The 22,039-nt window shown below is 36.5% G+C and overlaps 1 protein-coding gene across 5 annotated transcripts in view; it reads right to left on the bottom strand.

The window, feature by feature from the left end:
* LRRC4C (leucine rich repeat containing 4C) overlaps positions 1-22,039 on the bottom strand; it is a 1,047,300-nt gene that overhangs the window by 960,128 nt on the left and 65,133 nt on the right. The window contains exon 1 of one of the 5 annotated variants that reach the window (XM_054699257.1): positions 3,657-3,834. The exons of the other annotated variants lie outside the window; for them this stretch is intronic. The gene's annotated coding sequence lies outside the window, so the exon portion shown is untranslated. Of the gene's footprint in view, positions 1-3,656; positions 3,835-22,039 lie in introns of those variants that run through there. 5 annotated transcript variants of the gene reach the window in all.

Here is a 22,039-nt window from a genome sequence, read left to right as displayed (position 1 = left end):
TATCAAACTGTGAGATGAGAGTTAATATATCAAGACAAAAGTAATCATGTAGGAATAGGGTAGAGAGAGCAGGTTGGAGATGACAGATGGATAAAGGATTCTTGATGGACCAGTTGGCACATTGGTCCTGGGTATCCTCTGCATACTGCTTGACTAGGACAGGTAGGATGAAGTTGAGGAGCAGGTACCATCTGAGTCATGGAGCAGGATACTGGCAACTTGAAGCTACTTTTCATCCACAAAATGACAGGTACTCGAGAAGAGTTCAAAGCAGGAGAGGGACATAAAGCCACTGGTGTTTTGGATGGTCTACTCAGCAAATGTGGAGGATGGATTTGCAAAAGGAAAAGGAACCACAAGCAAGGAGACTAATTAGGATGCTCTTGCTAGACTTCAGGTGAGAGCTGATGAGGACATCAACTCTCAATAGAAATGTAAATGTATAGAAAGCAGGTTTTGAATTATTCAACAAATAGCCTTTTTTCCCCCAAAGTAAGTCATTCCTGGATACAAGTCACTGAAAAGGAAAAGCTCCTTTATAGATTTATTGCCTCCATGAAGGTAGACAGGGAACACTTTTCTAAATTCACATTTAAAAACCTCATCTGGTATCATTATTTTTTTAAAAAGACAGCCTGCATAGCCCCACATTTACTTAAATTACAACTATTAAGGACACATTGCGGGGTGGGGGGGCAATTTGCCTGATGCTGTCCTTTCCTCTGTTAGCTTCCATCAGATGAGAAGAAGGTTGTCAACTTACTACACATTTACCAAAATGTTTCTGCTTGTTCTTGACCCTGATGGAAATTTCCTTGCTGAGAAAGATGATTATTTCCCTGCTGGCTAAAAAATAAATAAAATTTAAAATAAACCCTATTTCCTCTGAAATACATATTGTTCCTCAAAAGGTTCTCTGCCTCTTTGATATATTAAATTTATCCTACCTGCCACTATCATCTTATTTCAAACCCTGAAATCTGGGCAGGGATCATGTCATATTAACAATCACTCTTGGGGATGGTTGCTGATAAAATGTCCAAAACAATTTATTACATTTGATTCAGCAGCTGTGCTATTTTGGAAACTCTCTCTTAGATCCACAGGAAGATAGATTTAGACACAAAATAAAAAATTCCAAAATCTGCAAGTATTGGAATTCTGATTACACCAAGAAGTCAGATCCCAATGTCGAAAGATACAGAAAAAAATCTGGTTTTGATTATTTTGAGAATATGTCAAGTGAAAGGCAGGATGTGTGTGTGTGTGTGTGTGTGTGTGTGTGAGTGTATAATATATATGTGGGCAGTAAGAACCATATAGTTTAATTTGTGGAAACTCACCTTCATCTCAGTTGTGACATGTCAATTTTGAGATAATTGGGAGCAAATGAACAAAAAGGAAAGAAAATATATATCCCTTGCCATCTGAACTATTCTGATTATCAAAGAGGTGTGATTTCTGGCACTATGGATTACTGCAATTAATCCTCTTGTACTCATGTCCTTCCAAAGAACTTACTTGACAAGCAAAAGATCCTTACGACACATTCATGTGTTAAACTCTTGCTACACTGATTTTCATGAAAACAGATAGAAACTAACAAGAGTTTATATACTTGATTGGGACAGGTAGGAAATGCTATATTTGCTTTGTCCAAAGGAAGAGGTAACCAAATAACAGTGAAAGAAAAAGAGGATAATTTTTACTGAGTATTTGCTATGAATGTGTGGTATTTAATCCCCACCCCAAACATCTGAAATGACTATTATTGGAGTGTAGTTAGGCCCCTTGATATATTAGGTAAATGAAAGTCAGTGAAGGTTACTACACTGTCTTATTTTTTTATTATATGCATTGAGTTAATTTTCTTAATTCAGAGGCCATTTCAGAAAAAGTCATATTTGGTTTGTCCTTTTTGACAGGGCTGGTTTTGACAAGTCAGACTTTTAACATAACAAAAACTATAAATAATTAAACTTTTAAGAAATTCACTATGAACCTGGGGAAAAATATAATCATACCCTTTCAGAGCCTAACATTACTTTGATATCCACTGTATGTACTTATATGGAACATATGTAATTATATAAACTATATAACTGCATATGACCATGTATCTGTTTCACTCAAATATTTCAGGAAACCAATTAGTGAAGCAAACCTGATAAAACTAAGAAAAAAAAAATGTTAAGCTAAGTGATGAGGTTTATGTATTTATATCTATTCTGTTTTAATAATTACTTGATCTATATATTCTTTTTTTAAGATTTATTTATTTATGTTATATAAGAACCAGGGTACAGGCCAGATGTGCGGGTGGGTGAAAGGATTCACCAGAGAAAGCAATTTAATTTTTTAATTTCTTCCTCTTTGCCTGGCCACTAGGGAGTGGATTTACTAAGAATATGTAACTCTACCATTCTCTCTTCTCTCCACAAACTGAGACTTATTGGTAGAAAGAAAAAAAAAAAAAGCCTGATTTGTCTTACATTCTTAAAATTGTTCAGAGATCTGCAAATGGGTCTGATAGATTAGCTGAAATAGCTAACACACAATCTTAGCTCTGCATACATAGATCCTCTCTACTAATAATGGGGATCATACATGATGATCCCCAGGAAATAATTACCTTATTCCAACAGGAATAATGATCATATAATGTTGATAATGGTTAAAAATTGTGAATTTTTAAAATAACTAGCAGTAAAATAAACTACTATAATCCACAAAAGAGCATATTAGCTATATTCAAATTCATATTTGTGAAGTACTATTAGTGACATGAAATTTTAATTTAAAAGATGTATAAACATGTGCATATAATATACAACATACACATACATATACACAGGTAAATACACACATATATTATAAACACATTTATGCATCTGTTTATTATTCTGAATAGTAAGATTATAGGTGATTTAAATACTTTCTCATACTGTTCTACAATTTACATTTTTCTATTAGGTAGGTAGATAGATACAATCACTAGTCTTAAGGGAATAATGGAGATGAAAGACAGAAGCAATTAATTTTCAATGGGAAAATTATATAAGGAAGTGAGATTTAAGTTAATAATAGTACAATTAGTTCAATCTACTATTCAATTTTCTAAATTTGCTATATCTATAATGTGTATAATGTATTTTCTGGGGTGGGCATAGAGAGAAACCAGTCCAGGAGAGCTTGTGGGCTGTCTGCAGTTATCCAGGGAATCAAGTTTTAGTTTAGTTCTTTGAAGTATGCACCATAATGGTTTTGGGAAAAGTAAATATAAAATGATGTTTGATTTCAATTAATCATTGTAAAGTCCTCCTCCTTCCTTTCATTATTCCAACAGATACTTATTAATGTGCACCAGGTACAAGACTAAGTTCCATAGTTACACAGATAACAAAAAACACAAAGTCATCCTCTACCAAAAATAAAAGAAGTTTCCATCCCTGATTAATAAAAGATTATCTTTCTTAGGGCCAGAGAATATGTACGTCAGTTATCTAATAAAAATCCTGGACTACAGGGAAAACAGGAGTCTATGTTTAAATCGGCAGTGCCAAAAATAAACAAACAAATAAACAAACAAATAAATAAATAAATAAATAAATAAATAAATAAATAAATAAATAAATAAATAAATAAATCAGCAGTACCATGGACAGCAGCACCATCACTGGATAGCGTTTCTCAAGACGCAAAGGAAGCTCACTGCTTAATATTTTCAATCCCATGTGTTTTCTGTGGCATTGCACAGAATCGTTCAAGAGGACCGAAACAACTGAATCTTCAGGAATAAGTGCCACAGGTAGAGTTTCTCAACGCAGCAAGCATCTAAGCCAAGGGTAATTTAAAAAAAAAAAAAAAAAACAACACAATATTGAAATTGGTAGTTGTCAGGACCATCTGGAAAACCCTGAAGCTCTTTACCAACTGTGGAGTCATATGCCTTGGTGTAATCTGCTGGGAAACAACCATCTATTATGGTCAAAGTCTATTATCTCTAATGCCACTCAGTGGCCAGAGTGTAACAGCAGCATATTAGCTTTTTTCATTTGAGAGCACCCTACCAATAGTCAAGGCAAAAATGAATGTGCCAAGAGGCAATTGCCCTCTTGAACTGTAGAGTAGTCTTCTATTAAATTTAAGTTGGGTTAATATTGAGGCTCTCTGTTAATGCTTAATAGCACATTAGTGTTTCAGAAAGGGAGAGAGCACCAGAAAGGGAAAACACAATTGTTTTAGGTTTGTCTCTCTTGGATCTTAAGAAAATTACTTAATTAACAATGAGACAATTTATATTTAAATAATAGTGTGGAAGCAATTTTTCAAAAAGCAGTAAGCAGAGATGGGCTAGGAGGCCTAAGTCCAGGCAAACTTTAATCTAAGAGAGGCAGATGTAACACTACTAAGAAATAATAAACATGGGAATGAAGAAAACAAGGCAGCCCTTGATGCAAAGTGCCCCAGGGAAGGGGAAGTTTTAGAATGCAAATTGTTTTCTTTGAATTCTATATTCCCTTCTTGGCCCTTAAAGACTAAAAACCACTGTTACTGATAATGGTCTTATTCCAAAAAGTATTGTACTCATTTTGTGATTTCTAAGGGCTTCTCTTTTAGAAAACCTGTACTAAAAGCAGTATTTATTTTTACAGGTGGAGAGAATTTACAGAATTATTTATTTAACACAACATTACCTGTGAAGGCAAGGGTGATAAAAATGCATGCGGAGTAACTAAATGCAAGATTTGGGATAACTCAAGATTTATCCCTTTGAGGCCAAAAATAATAGAAATTTTGTATATAAATTATTCAAACATGTATTAAACATTTCTTTGAATATCAGATAAATGTAATTTAACCCTTTAAGTGATCACAATGAAGACATATTTATAGTCTAAGAACCATTCCCAATAACCAAAGCACTAAATTTCAGCTTTAATTTTTCTACATTCAAGTTGAAAAATCAGTGATATACCTAAAATTTGACATATGCATAAACCAAAACTGGTGAACAGAGACAATATAAGAAAAAGGGTTAGCAAGAAGTTTTGTTTTGTTTTGTTTTTAATATAGCCTTTGATTTATCTTCCCTCATTATCTTCTCAGTACATTCCTTTCTCTGTATTTCCTCCTTGTTTCTCATACTCTTGTGCAGGCACACACAGATGCTCACATTAACATTTATACTCAAACTTTACTCCCCAAAGTGTTGGGCCTTGAACCTACAAGGCTTCTACTACAACAATGAAGAAAAGAATTATTATTTGACTGGGGCTCACCTCCTTTGGATTAGTAACTCCCAAGTAACTTGTCACTTGCACTGTGGTTAAATATAGCCTGCATATGGTTCAAAACATCTGTGATTTTACATTCATGCATAAATTATTTTGTACAGTGGAGTTATTGCAGAAAGCACCCTCCCATCACCATGGTTACCAATCCTTCCTGTCGAGCTCTGTGTTCACATTTACTGTTAGTACAATCACAGGGTAAGTGGTAAGAATAAAACTCCCAGATACAATTTCATGAGCCAACATAATGATTTTGGGTGGCACTGGTAATTAACAGGAAGTTAGCAGTTGAAGAGGACTAGTTGCCTTCACATTCCTCAGACAGGCTTTAGGTTTGGATGTAAGTAAGTAAATGCCCTAAATATCACAGAATAAAATTTAATTGAATAAATGAGTTGCATTTCTAGACTGTGGTCAAAGGTCCTTTCACTAGACTTCAATCCACCTGAGGCCTTTTTCATAGATTTCTTGTCTGTTTCAAAATGGATAAAATACCCAAGTTATTTCTGATGTTCTGCCTCAGAGTTCCTAGCCTTAGTATCTAACAGTGGAAATATGAAAATAAGCCTATTGGATGGGAAATTCAAAAAGCAGAGTAAATGCTGTGCAGAAATCTGAATACTCCACTGAAATAATTAAATAAAAACTCTGCCCTTCTAATTATTCTCAGTATGAAACTTAGTTCTCTCCTTATTCTTGCTGTCTAAAACCAGCTGGTTTCCTGCTTTCCAACAGGGAAGAGCAAGGTAAAACCAGTATTCACCCCACAATGGCCCATGTTTCACCATATAGAGATTCATACACACACACACACACACACACACACACACCCTTACTGTACTTGAGTTGATATTAACCCCAGAAGGTAAAATAAAACAATTGTGCAATAGGAAATTTTAATCATGTTAACTGAGGGGCAAAACTGATAAGAGAAAATTCAGGATGAAGGAAGCATGGCTTGCTTTAGAGTAGATATTCCTTGAAAAATGAAACTTTTATTTAAGATTTTGCATCCCTGTGAACAGAGGAAGCATTTTCAGTTGTGTCCCCTTTAATGGAATAGACTAGAGCTTTTGCTTTGTAGTTGACAGCAACATATTACACCTTAGTAATTAAGGGGGAGAACTGAATTGTGTATAGTTCAGCAACTTAAGAGAGATGAATCGCTTTTATGCAGGGCAAATTTGTTTATGTTCTGTTTATTGATTAAACACAAGGAAAATTCTCACTTTTCTTTGCCTCACTTGATATCACTTCTCATACCTGGAGGGAATATGACATGTAGATAGAAATTCATTTCAGGTAGAGTTGTAGTAGAACATAAAACAGAGTGAGTGATGACAAAGTAAAGAATGCAAAAATAGACAAGTAAACTGGGAGAATTTTCCATGTCTTTGAACCCTCCCTTTGGATAAATATATTAAAGATATAAATGAAAATCTGGGGCCTCCCCTGATGGTGCAGCAGTTGAGTGCTAGACTGAAAAGCTGCCCGCAGCCTCTGCAGCGCCAGTTCAATCCCCAGCCACCGACGAGGGTCCCACATGGCATGACGGACCTCTCCTGCCATGCCCACTGCTCCCCTCAGCAGTGTGTTCAGTTGGTCTGCCTGTTCTGTTCCCTGCTCTGGCTCTGGTTAATTCTCTCACCCGCCCTCCCATGCTTTTGACTGTATCCAGTGCTTGTATAAATAAATAAATAAATCTTAAAAAAAAAAAAAGATATAAAGGAAAATCAGCATCACCAATAACAGGATAAATTATCAGGAAAATTTATTAAAATGAATCAAGAAGATGGCAAAAATATAAATAGGACAAAAATGGAATGAAAGATGAAACCAATAAAGGGAACCTAAAATGAAAAAGTTGGGTTTCATTTGGATGGATTTTGCAATTCCATTTAACTTGAACCTTGGATTTACAGCTTCAAGGACAGTCTGTCTGTTTGGCTGGCCACAACAAAATGCAGACTGGGTAGCTCATAAACAAGACATCTATTTCTGCCATTTATGGAGACTTGAAGTCCAAGATTAAGGCACCTTCAAAATGAAATCCCTGTGAGGTCTCTTCAAGTTTGTAGTCCCATGCCTTGTCCTTGTGTTTTCACATGGTAGAAAGAACGGGAGAACTCTTTGGATCCCTTTTATAAGGATAGTACTCACATTCCAAGTCACCCTTCAAAGGCCCCACTCGCTTTGTGGGTTAACATTCAACATATGAATTTACTCATAGTTTCCAATACCTAAGCCCCAAAATTAGTTTCCTTCTCATATGCAGAATGCATTAATTCCATCCTATCAACCCTAATACTCTTAATTCATTCCAGCATTATCTTAAAGTCTAAATCTATGCATGAGACTCAAGGTACAATTCATTCTGAGACAAATTCCTCCCTAGTTCTGAACTCATGTGATTGAACAATATATGTGCATCCCAAATACAATGAAGGGACATCCATAAGATGGACAGCCACCATCCAAAAGGGGGAAACAGGAGAAGAAAAGAGTCACAGGTGTGGAGTAAATCCAGAAGTTTAAGGTCTACTGACATGGGGGAGGGTCTTGCAGCCATAATTTTGTTGTGCCCCAACCCCATGGTGTTGCGGAATGCAGCCCACTCCACAGCCCCCTTGGACTGGAGTTGTGTGCCTGAGCTGAGTCTCCTGGGCCATAATTACATAGTGGCTTTATAGGTATGGTATCAAAATGGCAATACCACTGGCAATGCTCTGCTGACCATTATCCTCAGTGGTGGCTTAGCCTCCAAGGAGATTCTTAGCCCAGATCACCAGGCATCCAGGCTGTTGGAGGAGCCCAGTACTGGAAGTCATGGAGCAGAGCCCTTGATGTGAGGTTAACAGAGCAGCTGGAAGTCCAAGATCAGGGTGACAGCATGATAGGTTTCTAATAAATGCCATCTTCCTGGTCACAGATAGCTGTTTTGTATCATGTCCTCACAAAGTGAAGAGGAGGACTAGCTTCTTCCTCTCCTTCTATGAACACTGATCTGATCATGAGACCACCACCACTGAGACATAATTACTTCAGAAAGATCCTACCTCCTGCTACTCTCCCCTTGAGGGTTAGGGTTTCAACAAACGAATTTGGATTTTTCGGGGGGTGGGGCAGGGCATAAACATGCAGCCCATGACAATATCTTTCCTAAGAAGTCATCACCATAATCCAGCTTTCAGACACAGGTGCAATGAAAATCACGCTACCTATGTGAAGAACTCATAAATCTAAAGTGTTCCTAGGCAAGCGCAAACACACGTTTTTTTGAGATCTTATTTATAGGCTAAAATTTAAAAAATTCTAGTAAATAAAACTCAAGAAATAGGATCTTACTGACAAACTCACAAAGCATAAAGACAGCATCATAAATAAAAACTTTCAGAAAAATAATAGGTAAATTTTCATGGAAAGACTACTACCATCATAATAATCAGAAATCAAATATTAGCTAGGTTCAGTGTAGTTAAAAAATAACAATAATAATTATAAAATTGATAAGCATTTTTGAAAAGTTTCAAGTGTAACACAAATATAAAAAACTGAAATTTTAACAAGTCCAATGTACATGCACTTATATACAGAATGAATATGCACACATATAAAAAGCTATCAAGTATAAATTTTAAAAAATATATTTTCCTTCCCCTTAGTACACACACACACAAACACACCCCACACCCCTCTGTGAACTTGACAGAGAAAATTAAATAGTAAAAATGAAAGATGTAAAGATATATTTCATAATATATACAGAATTTTAAAAAATACTGTTGAATCTGTGGAATATGAGAAAATGTAAGGTAGATGTAATATTTGAATAGGTGATTTTTCATCGTTAAAAATAAACAATATCCTTGATAAGGCCTAACAAATTCCAAGCAGGAGAGTTACATATAAACACAGTATAGTAAAACTAAATATTGCCGAAGATATTCATAGAGTATTAAAGATTTCTAGAGATCAAAGAATATAATTTAGAGGAGTGATAATTATATTAACAAGTGACTTATAAACATCAGTTCAAACCGAATAAAAGTAGAATAAGACTTTCAATATGCTGAAAGGAAATCAAAGAGAAGCAAGGATTTTAGACCCTGAGAAAACATCCTTGGATTAGGAATAGGAAAAATAAATCATCTTTAGACAACTAATAACTGTTTTATTACAAAGAGATAATCACTAAAGAAAATTCTGAAAGGCAGATATTTTTAGTCAATATTGTCTACACACTTCAATCATAATAGCTCTGTTCCTTAGGATATAATAAGTTCTCAATAGTTACTTCTAATTCATTCATTCATTAAGTAATAAATTTTAGGTAGAAAGAAAATGATTTTCTATGGAAGTTCTGAACTTTCAATAAAGAAATAGAAATCAAATAAATTTCTACATATGTAAGTAAAATTAACAAGCCATGACTATATACCACTTAAATATGAGTGCTGCACACTTATAAAAAATAATGATGGAGCTAAAGTACATGACTACAACTGCTTATTTCATTATGGGTTGATCAAAGATAAAATATTATAAGATCTTTTATAGTGTGGTTGAATAATAAGGATGTTGAAGTGTTTTATACTTGATATGCACAGAATTTTAAATTCCTAAGGTAAGTCTTTTTAAAAAAAAATGATAAAAAATCACAACCCATAGATATGAAAACATGGAATGATAACAATTAAAAATCAATCCAAAAGAAAATTAAGCAGCTGAAAGAATCAATGGTAGAGGGGACAAAAAACAAACAAACAAACAAACACATACACACAGCCAACGTGAATGGCAAAGAATTTCATGTTTGAAATAAATGGAAATGTTAAAGAAATGACAACAAAAATATATTCACTCAAAATCTAGGTGAACAAGCAATGTCTAAGAAAAAAATCTGTCTTTGTTGACATGATTGACATTCATGACTGGAAATCAAAGATCTGTAAAAGTGTATCCTTAAACATAAAGCTGTAGTCTGGATATCAGAGCACCAGTACAAGTCTCAACAACTTTCAAATGATTGGTAGGATCCAGACTACAAACATTTCTCTCCACAATACAATTATGCTAATAAGTAGAAATAGCTAACTAGAAAAATGTTTGGAATTTAAGAAATACAAACATAAGCAACTCATTGGGCAAGGAAGAAATAAAAACAATAATGACAATATTTAGGACTTAATGGTTAATAAACAAACCTATTAAGACTTGTAGGATGCAGTTAAATGCTATTGAAAGGGATATTTAGCCTGGCATTCATTAGAAAACATGAAAAAAATATTAAAAGTTAGGAAGGAATAAGCAAATATATATATATATATATATATTAGATATATATACACACATACATATATGCGTACATACATATATGTGTGCATATATATGTATATATATAAAGAAAAGTTGAAGGAAGGATTTTTTATAGTTTAATTGTTATTGAAGTATTTTGGGTTACAGAAGTGTATATCATTTAAGGGTATAGGTTCACACCTCTTCAGATATGTTACCATACCTCACCTACCACTAACACCCCAATTATTCTCCAATACAATCCATTAGGATCCCTCCCCATTTGTTACCTGAGTTCTACAGTCAGATTTCTAGAGTTTGTTTTCTTTGTTTCTTTATATTCCATATATGTGAACTTATCCAGTGTTTGTCTTTCTCCTTCCAGCTGACTTCAGTTTGCATAACCCCTCTGGTTGAATCCATGTTATTACAACCTTCAAAATATATATATAGCTAAATAGTATCAAAAGAAAGATATTTAAAGGAAAATAAATTAGTCAAATACAAACCAAACATCTAATAGGGAAGACAGGGACTCCCTGTTAAAATCAGCCACTGCAGCATGAGTTCAATCCCCGGCCAGGGAGCTGACCCACATGGTGTAGCAGACCTCTCTTGTCTTACCCACTGTTCACCTTAGGAATGTATTTCATTAGATTTGCCTGTTCTGCTTCCCACTCTGTCTCTGGTGAATTCTCTCACACCCCCGCCCCCACACCTCTGGCCTACACCCAGTTCTCGTATGCATAAATAAATAAAAACAGGTCTTTAAAAAATAAATAAATAAATAAAAAGAAAAACAATTTCCCTTCTGGTCAATAAAACTCAAGAGACCAGCACCAGCTCTTAGAACAACCTAGGGTAGATGTCTTTGCATGGCTTAACAACAATTTTAAGTCATGGTAAGACATAACTCTCTTCAGAAAAGTCACATCACCCCCCATGATGATTTTATGTTCCAATATGCTGTTTTCTCTCTTAGGTTGGAAATCTATACAATTTTCTTCAAGAAAGAAATATGTCACGTTTAACTTTCAAGAGCATGGCATGCTCCCTTATTCTTTTTTAGCTTTAAAACACAAAATGTATACAATTAAAAAAAATACTCTTTACTGAACTTCGTGCTAATTATTTTCTAACTGAATGCTTCAAGGGGGAATACAATTAAAAAGTGGGAGAGTATAGGTCGCTAGTGACACAGACAGCCAGATGTCAATGGCAAAGTCAAGGTTGTGATCACATCTGGGGGAGAAGGGGTGATGCATAGGGAACTTATTCAAAATGCATTTCCTTTTAACCTTTTTATTTTGCAATAATTTTATTTTTTAAAGATTTATGTATGTATACAAGAACTGGGGTACAGGCCAGAGGGTGAGAGGATTCACCAGAGACAGAGTGGGGAACAGAACAGGCAGATCGACAGAAATACACTGCTGATGGGAGCAGCGGGCAGGTCAGGAGAGGTCTGCTGCACCAGTGGGTAGCTTCCTGGCCAGGGATCAAACTCATGCTGCAGTGGCTTCAAACAACTTCATAGGTTGTGTCTTAACCCCTTGCGCCACCAGGGAGGCCCCTATTTTGCAATAATTTTAGAGTGAAAGAGAATTGCAAAATAATACAGTGCTTTCCAATATGTTGCTGATACAGTCTCCCCTAGTGCTAAGAATTCAGCATTGGTACAATTCTGTTGTCTGAATTACAGACATGATTTGGGTCCTTTCTCCATTCATGATTTATTTTTATTATTTTACACTCATCTTTTAGAAACATTCACAAGGATACTTGTAATTGAATCATTAGTTTTTCATTATTTCAGTCAAAAATGCAATCACTGTGCCTACCACATACTGAATGTAATTCACTAGTTTTGTTTCTACATTTCTACAACTTCACTTTTCCACATTGCAAATTATTGCACCCTTTTTTTTCCACTTAGATTATGCTATTCCACACAGACATACTAACCTCTCAGTCTCCTTAATCAAGGTATAAAAACCTAATACACAGAACACTAAAATGGATTTTCCATGATCGTGACAATGTTCCAACAGAAGCAGTGGAAATCACTCTAGTATATCAGAGTGCTATCATTCTTTATTCCTTTATCTTTATTGTTGGCGAAATAGGAAAACAATCAATACAATAGAGCTTCATGAACTTAACTAATACTTGCTTGAAAATTGAAAGTCTATAGTATTCAACCCTATAGGGAATTGTTTCACATCCTGTAAATTCTCAGTTGGTGTATATGTCCACATTGTACAACTTTGCCATAGCATTAGGCTAATCATGTTGCTTTTCTTCAAGTACATAAAGATTTTATGACTACATGCAAAACAGACTCCTGGGGCTAGATGACTGTGACTGATAAAAGACTGTCTTTTTCCCCTGTAGAAAACCAGACAATATCGTGTAGGCAATTGGATGATAACATGTTTTTAAGGTTGGTAGGTAATACAATCATCATCATACTTCAGGGAGTCACTTCTGAGACCAGATAGAAGCATCAAAGACCAGAAAAAGGAGATATTAGAGGAAAGTGATTCAGTTAACAAACTGGAGCTGAGAAATGAGAAGCACCAGAACTAAATCAGTAGCAGTTGATTTAGAGGGGACTGTTTGAAACACAATCATTTGAAGGAGAATCAACCAAATATGTTGTTTCTTTAAAACGATGTGCAGCAGTGATACAAGTCAGAACAAAAAATAAGAGGAACAAGACTTCAGTTGTGGGAGACTAGATGGCTATTTACATCATTCAGAGGGGAAAAAATACAAAGCATTTTTGAACCAGAGATGGGAATTAATTTCTGCTTTGTACATACTGAATGTAGGTGCTTGACAAAAATCAGAGATGTCCAAGAAGCAGTTGACAGTAGTGATACATCACACTAACCACTCTAGACAAAATGTCATAGGTGATATTTTTTGGTTAAAAACCCCTTAGAATTTGCTAGGAGGCTTCCTAGACACCCTCCTATCCCATACAGTTACAGCTGGCAGTTTGCAGTGGCTGAAAATGTAAAACTTTGTTGGCCAAGAAAAGCACATTTCAGCAAACGTTACCAAGGATTCTGAGATGAGGTTGCTAGGTTGATCTCAGTAGATCACTTTTCCAATCATAGTGGAAGATTTGACACATTTGTTTCATTCTAACAATCCTTTTCTCCTTGATAACTTTTTTAAAAGCTTCCTATTCAATAACCCAGGAAAGAAATGCATCACATTTGCTCTGAAAAGCATCAAAAGATATCAGATTAAGGGAATAGAGAGTGAATTGAAACAGATTTATTTTTACAGTATTGTATTACATATCCTTCAGAAAATTGCTTTAAGAATTTGTCTGGTGTTTGAAAAATTATATGCTCACACATCCATTCAGCAAATACTTGTTTCAGTCCTTCCAACATCCTAGGACTTTTACTAGACCCTGGAAGGGCAGAATTGAATAAATAGACAAAGAAATGGAAGATAGACCAGAAGTTTTGATTGTTTGACTCTGGTGGAGATGATGATTGTGCTGAGCTAACGTCATAAGTTCTAGTCAAGACATATTGAAATTTTGAGTTTCAAGCCTGACACCTAGGGTAATGCACTACGGCTGAATAAACTGAGTCTCTGAGAAAACACAAACACTAATGTGTTCCTATTTAAGAACCATTTAAAATCATCTCCCTTGAATTTGTTCACAATGCACTAGGAGACGTGTAAATAATCATGGCTGGTAGAATGTGGCAAATCGTATGCTAAAAAGTTGACACAGACACTGAACAAATGAAAGGGGCCAACGATCCCACATTGCCAAGGCAGAGTTACAAGAGCTGGCTAGGCTTGAACCATTGTTTTAGTGAGTCAGTTGAGGTATCTCAGTGCATAGACAATGAATTAGGAAAGACATTCAGAAACTACATATAATTTTGGATTTCCATGGTGAGAAACAAAAAATAAGCACAGCCAATCATAGAGAGAACCTAAACCATAGAAACTGCACCATAACCAAGGTGCCAAAAAGACGGTCCTTACCAGCAGATCGTTAATGAAGGAAGTGGTCTTATGTGGCTGCTTAAATATCAATGAGCATTTCATAGTTCCCAAAGTGGCTATGTATACCAAAATATATATTTAATGATTAACGTAGCAAACAATTGTGATGTGCAGCTAGGTATGAACAGGTTAGGTCTTCTATACCTTAATATAAGACACTGCTTTTCTTTTCACAGATAAGTTGGAGCATAAGGACTGCTACACAATCAAGCCATGGTTGGTATTGAAAAGAGGAATAAAACTCTCTAAAAGAGACAACAATAATTAGCTATGGCAATTAAATAATCTCAGTGTAGTATAACAATGAGATGTAATTTAACATTGATTTATTCCATGCATAAAAATAGAAAAGAACCCAGAAAGTAATACTGCAAACTAGGCTATGAGACCACAAAGACTAAAAGTCACTGATAAGATATTATAACATAAGATAGAATCAGAGAAGAATATGACTCAACAACATGACAAAGAATAATTATTGTTACTAGTGAGAACTATGGAGTCTTTAGAATTTCCTTCAGTTTTGAACCGTCTTTGATTCTTTAACCACATTCCCATTTGAAGGGGCCCAATTCTAGGGCCCAACCTGGGATTTAGTGACTGTGATTCCTGTCTGACTTAACTTCTCTATCAATTATCAAAATAAGCCCATCACTATTTTGGGTATCCTAATGAATCTCTGTTTATTGATACTGAAAAGCAATTAAGGAATAGGTAGATAGACCGATATGAAATATTTCAGATAGATAATATTTATAATGTAAGAACATTAAAGTTATTTTCAAGCTAAGTTATAGCCTGTGCATACCATGTGCATTGGTAATCTTATCATTTAAGTGATATAAATGCCCTGTTTTTCTGGGGGGAAAAAGCAGTGAGCACTTATTATTTTGCTTCTAGAAATATGAATATGCATATGCATTCATATATCCCATCAAGTGCAATGGAAATCTGCTTTATTAGATCAGACATTTGACTTGGCATATATTGGGCATTATAGCCAAGACAGCTGGAAACCCTAGGTGTTGTGTCAGTGATTGCTGGTCATCCCACAATACCCATTGCTCCTTTCTTAGCTGGCCACAGAGCTGCTTATAATAAAGTTTACATTCCCAAGCCTCCCTTGCAGCTCAGTATATGCATATGAATAAGTTTTGTACAGTGTACAAAGGAATGTCACATGCAATTTTAGCAACTGTCACTGGAGCATTGATTCTACTGCCTTCATTTCTTTCTGTAGACTAGAAGACTTACAGTTTGGGCTCAAACAACCATCCTGGACCATGAGATGGAAACCATGAGTTGATAATTATAGAACAGATAAAAGAATAATTCAGCATATTATAATTCCTGGTGTTCAGGAATTTCCCATGCAGCCCCAGCTGCTTACTTTCCTCCAAAGTACATCCCTAAGAATCTGAAAAATAGCAAAATTGATCTATCACACTTCAGACCTATTATACTTTCAGCACACACCGCACTGTGATCTTTGAAGCAGAACATCCTCTCAAGGGAAGAACTGTCAGTATCATATGCTTCAGTCACCGTTTAAGTGTCATCCAACTCATGACACAAAAGTACATCACAAAATTGGCACCAACCCCAGACCCAGACAAACCAAACCAAGAGGTCCCCACTGTGGGACCTTCTTAAAGACCATCTTAGCCTCCCAATGGTAGTCAATGAGTGTGCTTTTCTGCCTGAAAAACTAATGCAAAGCCAAAGATTCCCAAATGTGCAACATCACTAAATACTTTCTCAAAACCCAATCAAAACCAAACTCTAGAAATAAACGATTACTACAACTGTAATTTGCATCAAATATAGTACCTAGATTACACTGAAACAGTCCTATATCAGTTACTCCTCAAGAAAGACAACTACCAATATATACATATATATGCACCAGCACTACATATATATATGCACTACAAATAAATATGTGAGCAATATATTTACACACATATTGTCCATAGTTAATTTATGAGCAATGACTGGTTAAAACTGTATCTATATGCAATCACTTAGGAAGAACAAATAATTTAGGAAAGATAATTAAACATAATCTTGCAAATGGTTGACACAGGGTCCTGGGGATATAAACTATCTACCTAGATCTTGGCAATTTACAAAATATGTTTACCTGAATGTAGGTCCCCCTGCATTGATAGAGGCATACTACATCATATGATATAGATATACTAATATTATATAGTATGATATAATATAAATATACTATGGTATAGATATAACTAATTCATGAGTAAGAAAGACCCATGATATTTATAACCTAGAGTTAAATGTTGCTGTCTGGTTGCAAGATTCCATCATTTGCATCACTGGAAAAGAAATAAAAGAATCTGGACCGAGCAAGATACAAAACAAGTAAGTTTAGATGAGCTGGAAGCACAGGCAATACTGTGGCTGAGAAAGGTAGTCAAGGTCACTGGAGGACTCCGGGTGCCTAAGGGTGAGTGTGCAAAACAGGGGAAAAAGTGGGAATCTTTATTGATCCCCAAAATCCCTTATTCCATTGAGTATATAGTCCAAGTATAAATAATGCAAGAAAGTAAACTGCCAAAGCGTAGCAAGAAGAATCCTTAGACTCTAAAAATATATTGGTTACCAAAGTATGGGGTGGGGTGTTAGAGAAAAGAGGGAGAGGGAAGGTGATGGGGCATTGGCCCTTGGTTGGGAGGAGATTGTACTCCCTGAATTATAAAGTTATACGAGTGATGGCAAATCAATTAAAAAATGAGGGAAAAAAATAGAGAAAGCACAAAAGGAAGGTAAAAAACACCAAAATTAAATATTTTGATTTTCCAATTTGGATGCAATAACCTAACATAGAATGAGAGCAAGCAACAAATAATCATAAAGGAAAACTTTAAAAAGAGGTGTTCCCACCTTGTCTATAACTGTCTGTGATGAAGTAACATCTGGGCCAGACTGTTGACCAGTGACAGACATGCAGCAGCAAACACATAACCAGCGCACTCTGCTAATTAGAAGTTTGCTTCTACATCCTTCTACAATTAGCACTGAATGATGCTGTGAACATCTTTGATTGTGCTAATACTGGACATGAATATTTTATTCATTTGGACCATACCCAAAGTTTAACATACTTAAGAAACTCTAATATGCTGTAGTCTATTAATGAGAGAAATATCTCGAAGGAATAAGTTGCATTATGAATGCACCATACATACTATTTATGAAGATAATGAGGACACTTTATGTCATGTTTTGATCTTGTTCTAAGTATGTCTATCCAAAATTTGCATCAAAGAAAACTGATCTCTGTATAAGACTACATAAAAACATTATTAATTAGTTTGTTTGCAGATTATCTGTGGAACAGAGAAAAATGGCCTGTCGTATTTCTTTAAGTTACGACCATGACCTTACTTATTAATAGAAAGGTTTGCAAAGGGACGTAGCCACATAAGCCTCTGTTTCCCATGAATAGCCTAAGTCATACAGTCAATTTTCTTATGAAGGTATATCCTTCTTTGCTGTGTCTCAAATACCAATCTACCTCACCTGCTGTGCAAAGAGTCAATTTAAGCTCATCCCCACAGGTCATCTCCCCCTGGGCTCCAACAGTTCCATGTGTTAGTATCCTATGGAAAGGACTGCTATTAAGGAGCAACTAGTTATGTGGTTATATGTGAGCCTTATTTACTTCACTTAAAATTTCTACTGACCTAAACAATGTCCCCAAAATTCATGTTCATCTAGAACCTCAGAATTTGAACTTACTTGGAAAGGGAATTTTTATAGATGTCACTAGTGAAAATGAACTTAGCCTGGATTACAGTGAGTCTTAATTCTAATAACTTGTGACCTTATAAGTGGACTGGTTGAAGACACATATAGAGGAAAAGGTCACGTGATGATGGATGCAGAGTTTGGAAGGCTAGAGCCACAGGCCAAGGAATGCCAAAGAATGTCTGGCACCCCTAGGTCAAAAGAGCAAAGGCAGTGCTCTTCCAGGGAGTCTTCTGAGAGAGCAGAAACTCTGCTAACACCCTGATATCAAATGTTGGTAATAAATTATTATGGCAGCCCTAAAATTGTAAAGTGGCATTTTGTCAGAGAACCCTCTGACATAGGTCATCATGCAAATGTACCTGTGTTATCATTATGCTTTTTTAATTGCACTGATAGAACTTTTTCTGGTATGATTTTAAGTGATGGGGAGACAATGACAGCAAAGTCATTTATATTATGAATCCATGGGAGACAGAGGCAGCATAACTTTGATATTTTGGAGTTTATAATGAACAGCAAAAAACTCAAAATGATTTTCAAATATAATTTTCCATTAGGCAAGTTCATATGTCAATATCAATGCCACTCACATTGTCTGTCAGAGCCATCTATGAAAAGAGGTGAAGAGCATTGCAAAGTTTAACCCCATACATGCTGGGATCTCTCAAGGGGTTCATGTAGTCAAGGTCCAAAGAGATGCTCTTTTACTTTGAGATTAGAGACAAAAATATGCACTGGATATTTCTATGAATGAAATTCACGAAAGTAGCTTTAGAGAAGGTTTCCAAACCCAGGTAACACTGAAGAGTGAATGATTCAAAAGTGTGAGAATTTGTGTGTGTGTGTGTACATTTGTGCATGCACACACATGCATGTGTGTGTGTGTGTGAATGAAGGGATTTCTCCCTCTTGCAGATCTATTTCCAGGGTAATCACAATTTTGCAACCTGTAACAATGTTAAATTTAAACAGAAAAGTACCCAAGAAGAGTTTCAGCACAGTTTCCATATACCTTATGGGTTGTTACATTTTGAGCTAGAAGCAATGAACTTGAAGGAAAATATTGAGGACTTGCCAAAATCGGTGCAAATGAGACTGCCACATTTATACTTTATGCTCCCACGGAGTATCCTACCACATTTTGTATTCAGGAAATACTGTATCACACATTTATAACAGCAACAGGGCATGTTTTCAATAGTATTAGTGCTTCTAGCATATGCAAGTGAATTCCGTAACATCCCTTTCTCTGAATATATTTACTCCTCACCAATTAGTCTACATCTTATTAATGATGGTGTGTTTAATTCAGTTACAATTTAAAGAAAAAAAGATGTGATCCTTGTAAATATGGAGGTCAATCAAAATTCCTTCATTTGCCTGCCCTTTTTGTCAAATATATGCAAAGAAATTACTGGGAGGGCCTCGCTGATAGCGCAAGGGGTTAAGACACAACCTATGAAGCTACCCGCAGCCACTACAGCACAAGTTTGATCCCAGCCAGGGAGCTACCCACGTGGCACAGCAGACCTCTCCTGTCTCGCCCGCTGCTCCCCTCAGCAGTGTATTTCAGTCAATCTGCCTTTTCTGCTCCCCACTCTGTCTCTGGTGAATAATCTCATCCTCCACACCTCTAGTCTGTACCTCAGTTCTTGCATACATAAATAAATAAATCTTTTAAAAATAAAAACTGCTGCTAGTGCAGCAGTTGAGTGCTGGGCTGTGAGGTTGCCCGCAGCCTCTGCAGCGCCGGTTCGATCCCTGGCCGCCAGGCGAGGGTCCCACATGGCGCGCAGACCTCTCCTGCCACCCGCTGCTCCCCTCAGCAGTGTATTTCATGAGTCTGCCTGTTCTGTTCCCCGCTCTGGCTCTGGTGAATTCTCTCACCCTCCCGCGCTTCTGACGTAGCCAGTGCTTGTATAAATAAATAATCTTAAAAAAAAAAAAAATTCTGGAGTGTGAAATGCATAGTTGATGGGGTGAGAGTGACCTGCATTCAATGTCCCAATCTTGTATTTCTTCTTGTTGTGACCTTAGAGATTGGGCTTCACTTTGAAAGTTTCTGTTTCCTTGTCTATAAAGTGGGGATCATCACAGTGGCTGCTATGGAGCGGCATGGTAGACATGGAGTCCATCTGGGTCCTATTCCCAAGTGGAAAGGAAATCCACACTGCCAGGAGGAATATCTACAGAACAGACACTTGCAGTTTATCTCCACACCTTCCTTTGTTCCACTCTTGGGAATTTGGGAAAAGGAACTGAGGATGCCTCACAAGTCTTCCCACTGTCCCTTTTCAGAAGGTTCTTGATCACCTCTGGGGAAGGCCTGAAGCTGGATAGCTGTGCCTTGCTAGTGGGGCTCATGTCTTTCCAATTCATACAGGAAGGAGAAGTTAGCCTGGTGTCCAGGTCAGCTTATCAGGAACAAAGTAGGGGTGGAAAAGATTATCTGACCCTTATAAAAAATAACACCAGCCTAAAGGTGGGTGGTGAGAACTGACGATCATAAATACACAGCTGAGTTGATGGCTGGGTACCTGCTCCACAATCAGCTACTGGCTATTATCATGACAATTAATTTTCTGATTGATGTTACTCTCCTTAATGTGGTGATGGCTGCTGCTGCTTTTTTATTCTTATTACTGTTGGATGGGCACTGGACAAAGGAGAATTGTGACTTTTCATTTTTTTAAAGATTTATTTATTTATGCATACAAGAACTGGGGTGCAGACCAGAGGTGTGGGGGGTGAGAGGACCTACCAGAGACAGAGTAGGGAACAGAACAGGCAGATTGACTGAAATACACCACTGAGGGGCACAGAGGGCAAGACAGGAGAGTTCTGCTGTACCATGTGGGTCAGCTCCATAGGCAGGGCTCAAACTCCTGCTGCAGTGGCTGCTGATAGCTTCATAATGCTGAGACTTAACCCCTTGCAACCACCAGGGAGGTATGATTTGTGACTTTTCATTTGCAAAAATGTTTTGCCCAAGAGTAAGAAAAATTTGAAATGGAATGTTTATGTTCAGTAGCTCAGTAGAAAGAAAAGAGAGGAAAAAAATGGAGATGATAGCACATCAGATGGAATCCAGTCAGTGAAGTCTTCGTTCCTTATAGTTACTCTTGGAGAACTTCCTTTCTCTGCTGAGAGGAGAGAACAGCTAGACTCCAAGGAAGACTGAAGGTGACTGTCATGTGGTTCCATGAGAGATCTACTTCTCTCAGTGCCTAAGGATGCAGAATTCTGGCCAGAACAGCATTCTCTTGATGTGCAGGTACAGTTGATACTGGCAGAGTCTCAGTAAAGGGCGGACAATGCATGTCTCTGCGCCAGCAAGAATGAGCAGAGTAAAATGAGTCCTTATTCTTGAACACATCTCAACACCTATTGTGGCCACCAAGCAAAGCTCCTGAGGTGGAAGCAAGTGTTTTGTTGTTGTTGTTGTTGTTGTTGTTGTTTTAATTTTTCATAAACTGAATTGAATCCTAGAAGATTTTAGCAATAACTATCAATATATGGGTAAAAATGCTGTGTGACCACCTCACTCACACCCAGCAAATAATTAAGGCCTGGAGACATCTGAGTTATATAAGAATTAATATACCAGCCAGGTAGTTAAATAATAGCTG

Source organism: Talpa occidentalis, unplaced genomic scaffold (genome assembly GCF_014898055.3).
Source record: "Talpa occidentalis isolate TD23 unplaced genomic scaffold, MPIMG_talOcc4v2.1 talOcc4.3, whole genome shotgun sequence".
Taxonomy (NCBI): domain Eukaryota; kingdom Metazoa; phylum Chordata; class Mammalia; order Eulipotyphla; family Talpidae; genus Talpa; species Talpa occidentalis.
Note: the sequence above shows the minus strand (reverse complement) of the source record. Positions and strands in the feature narration are given on the sequence as shown.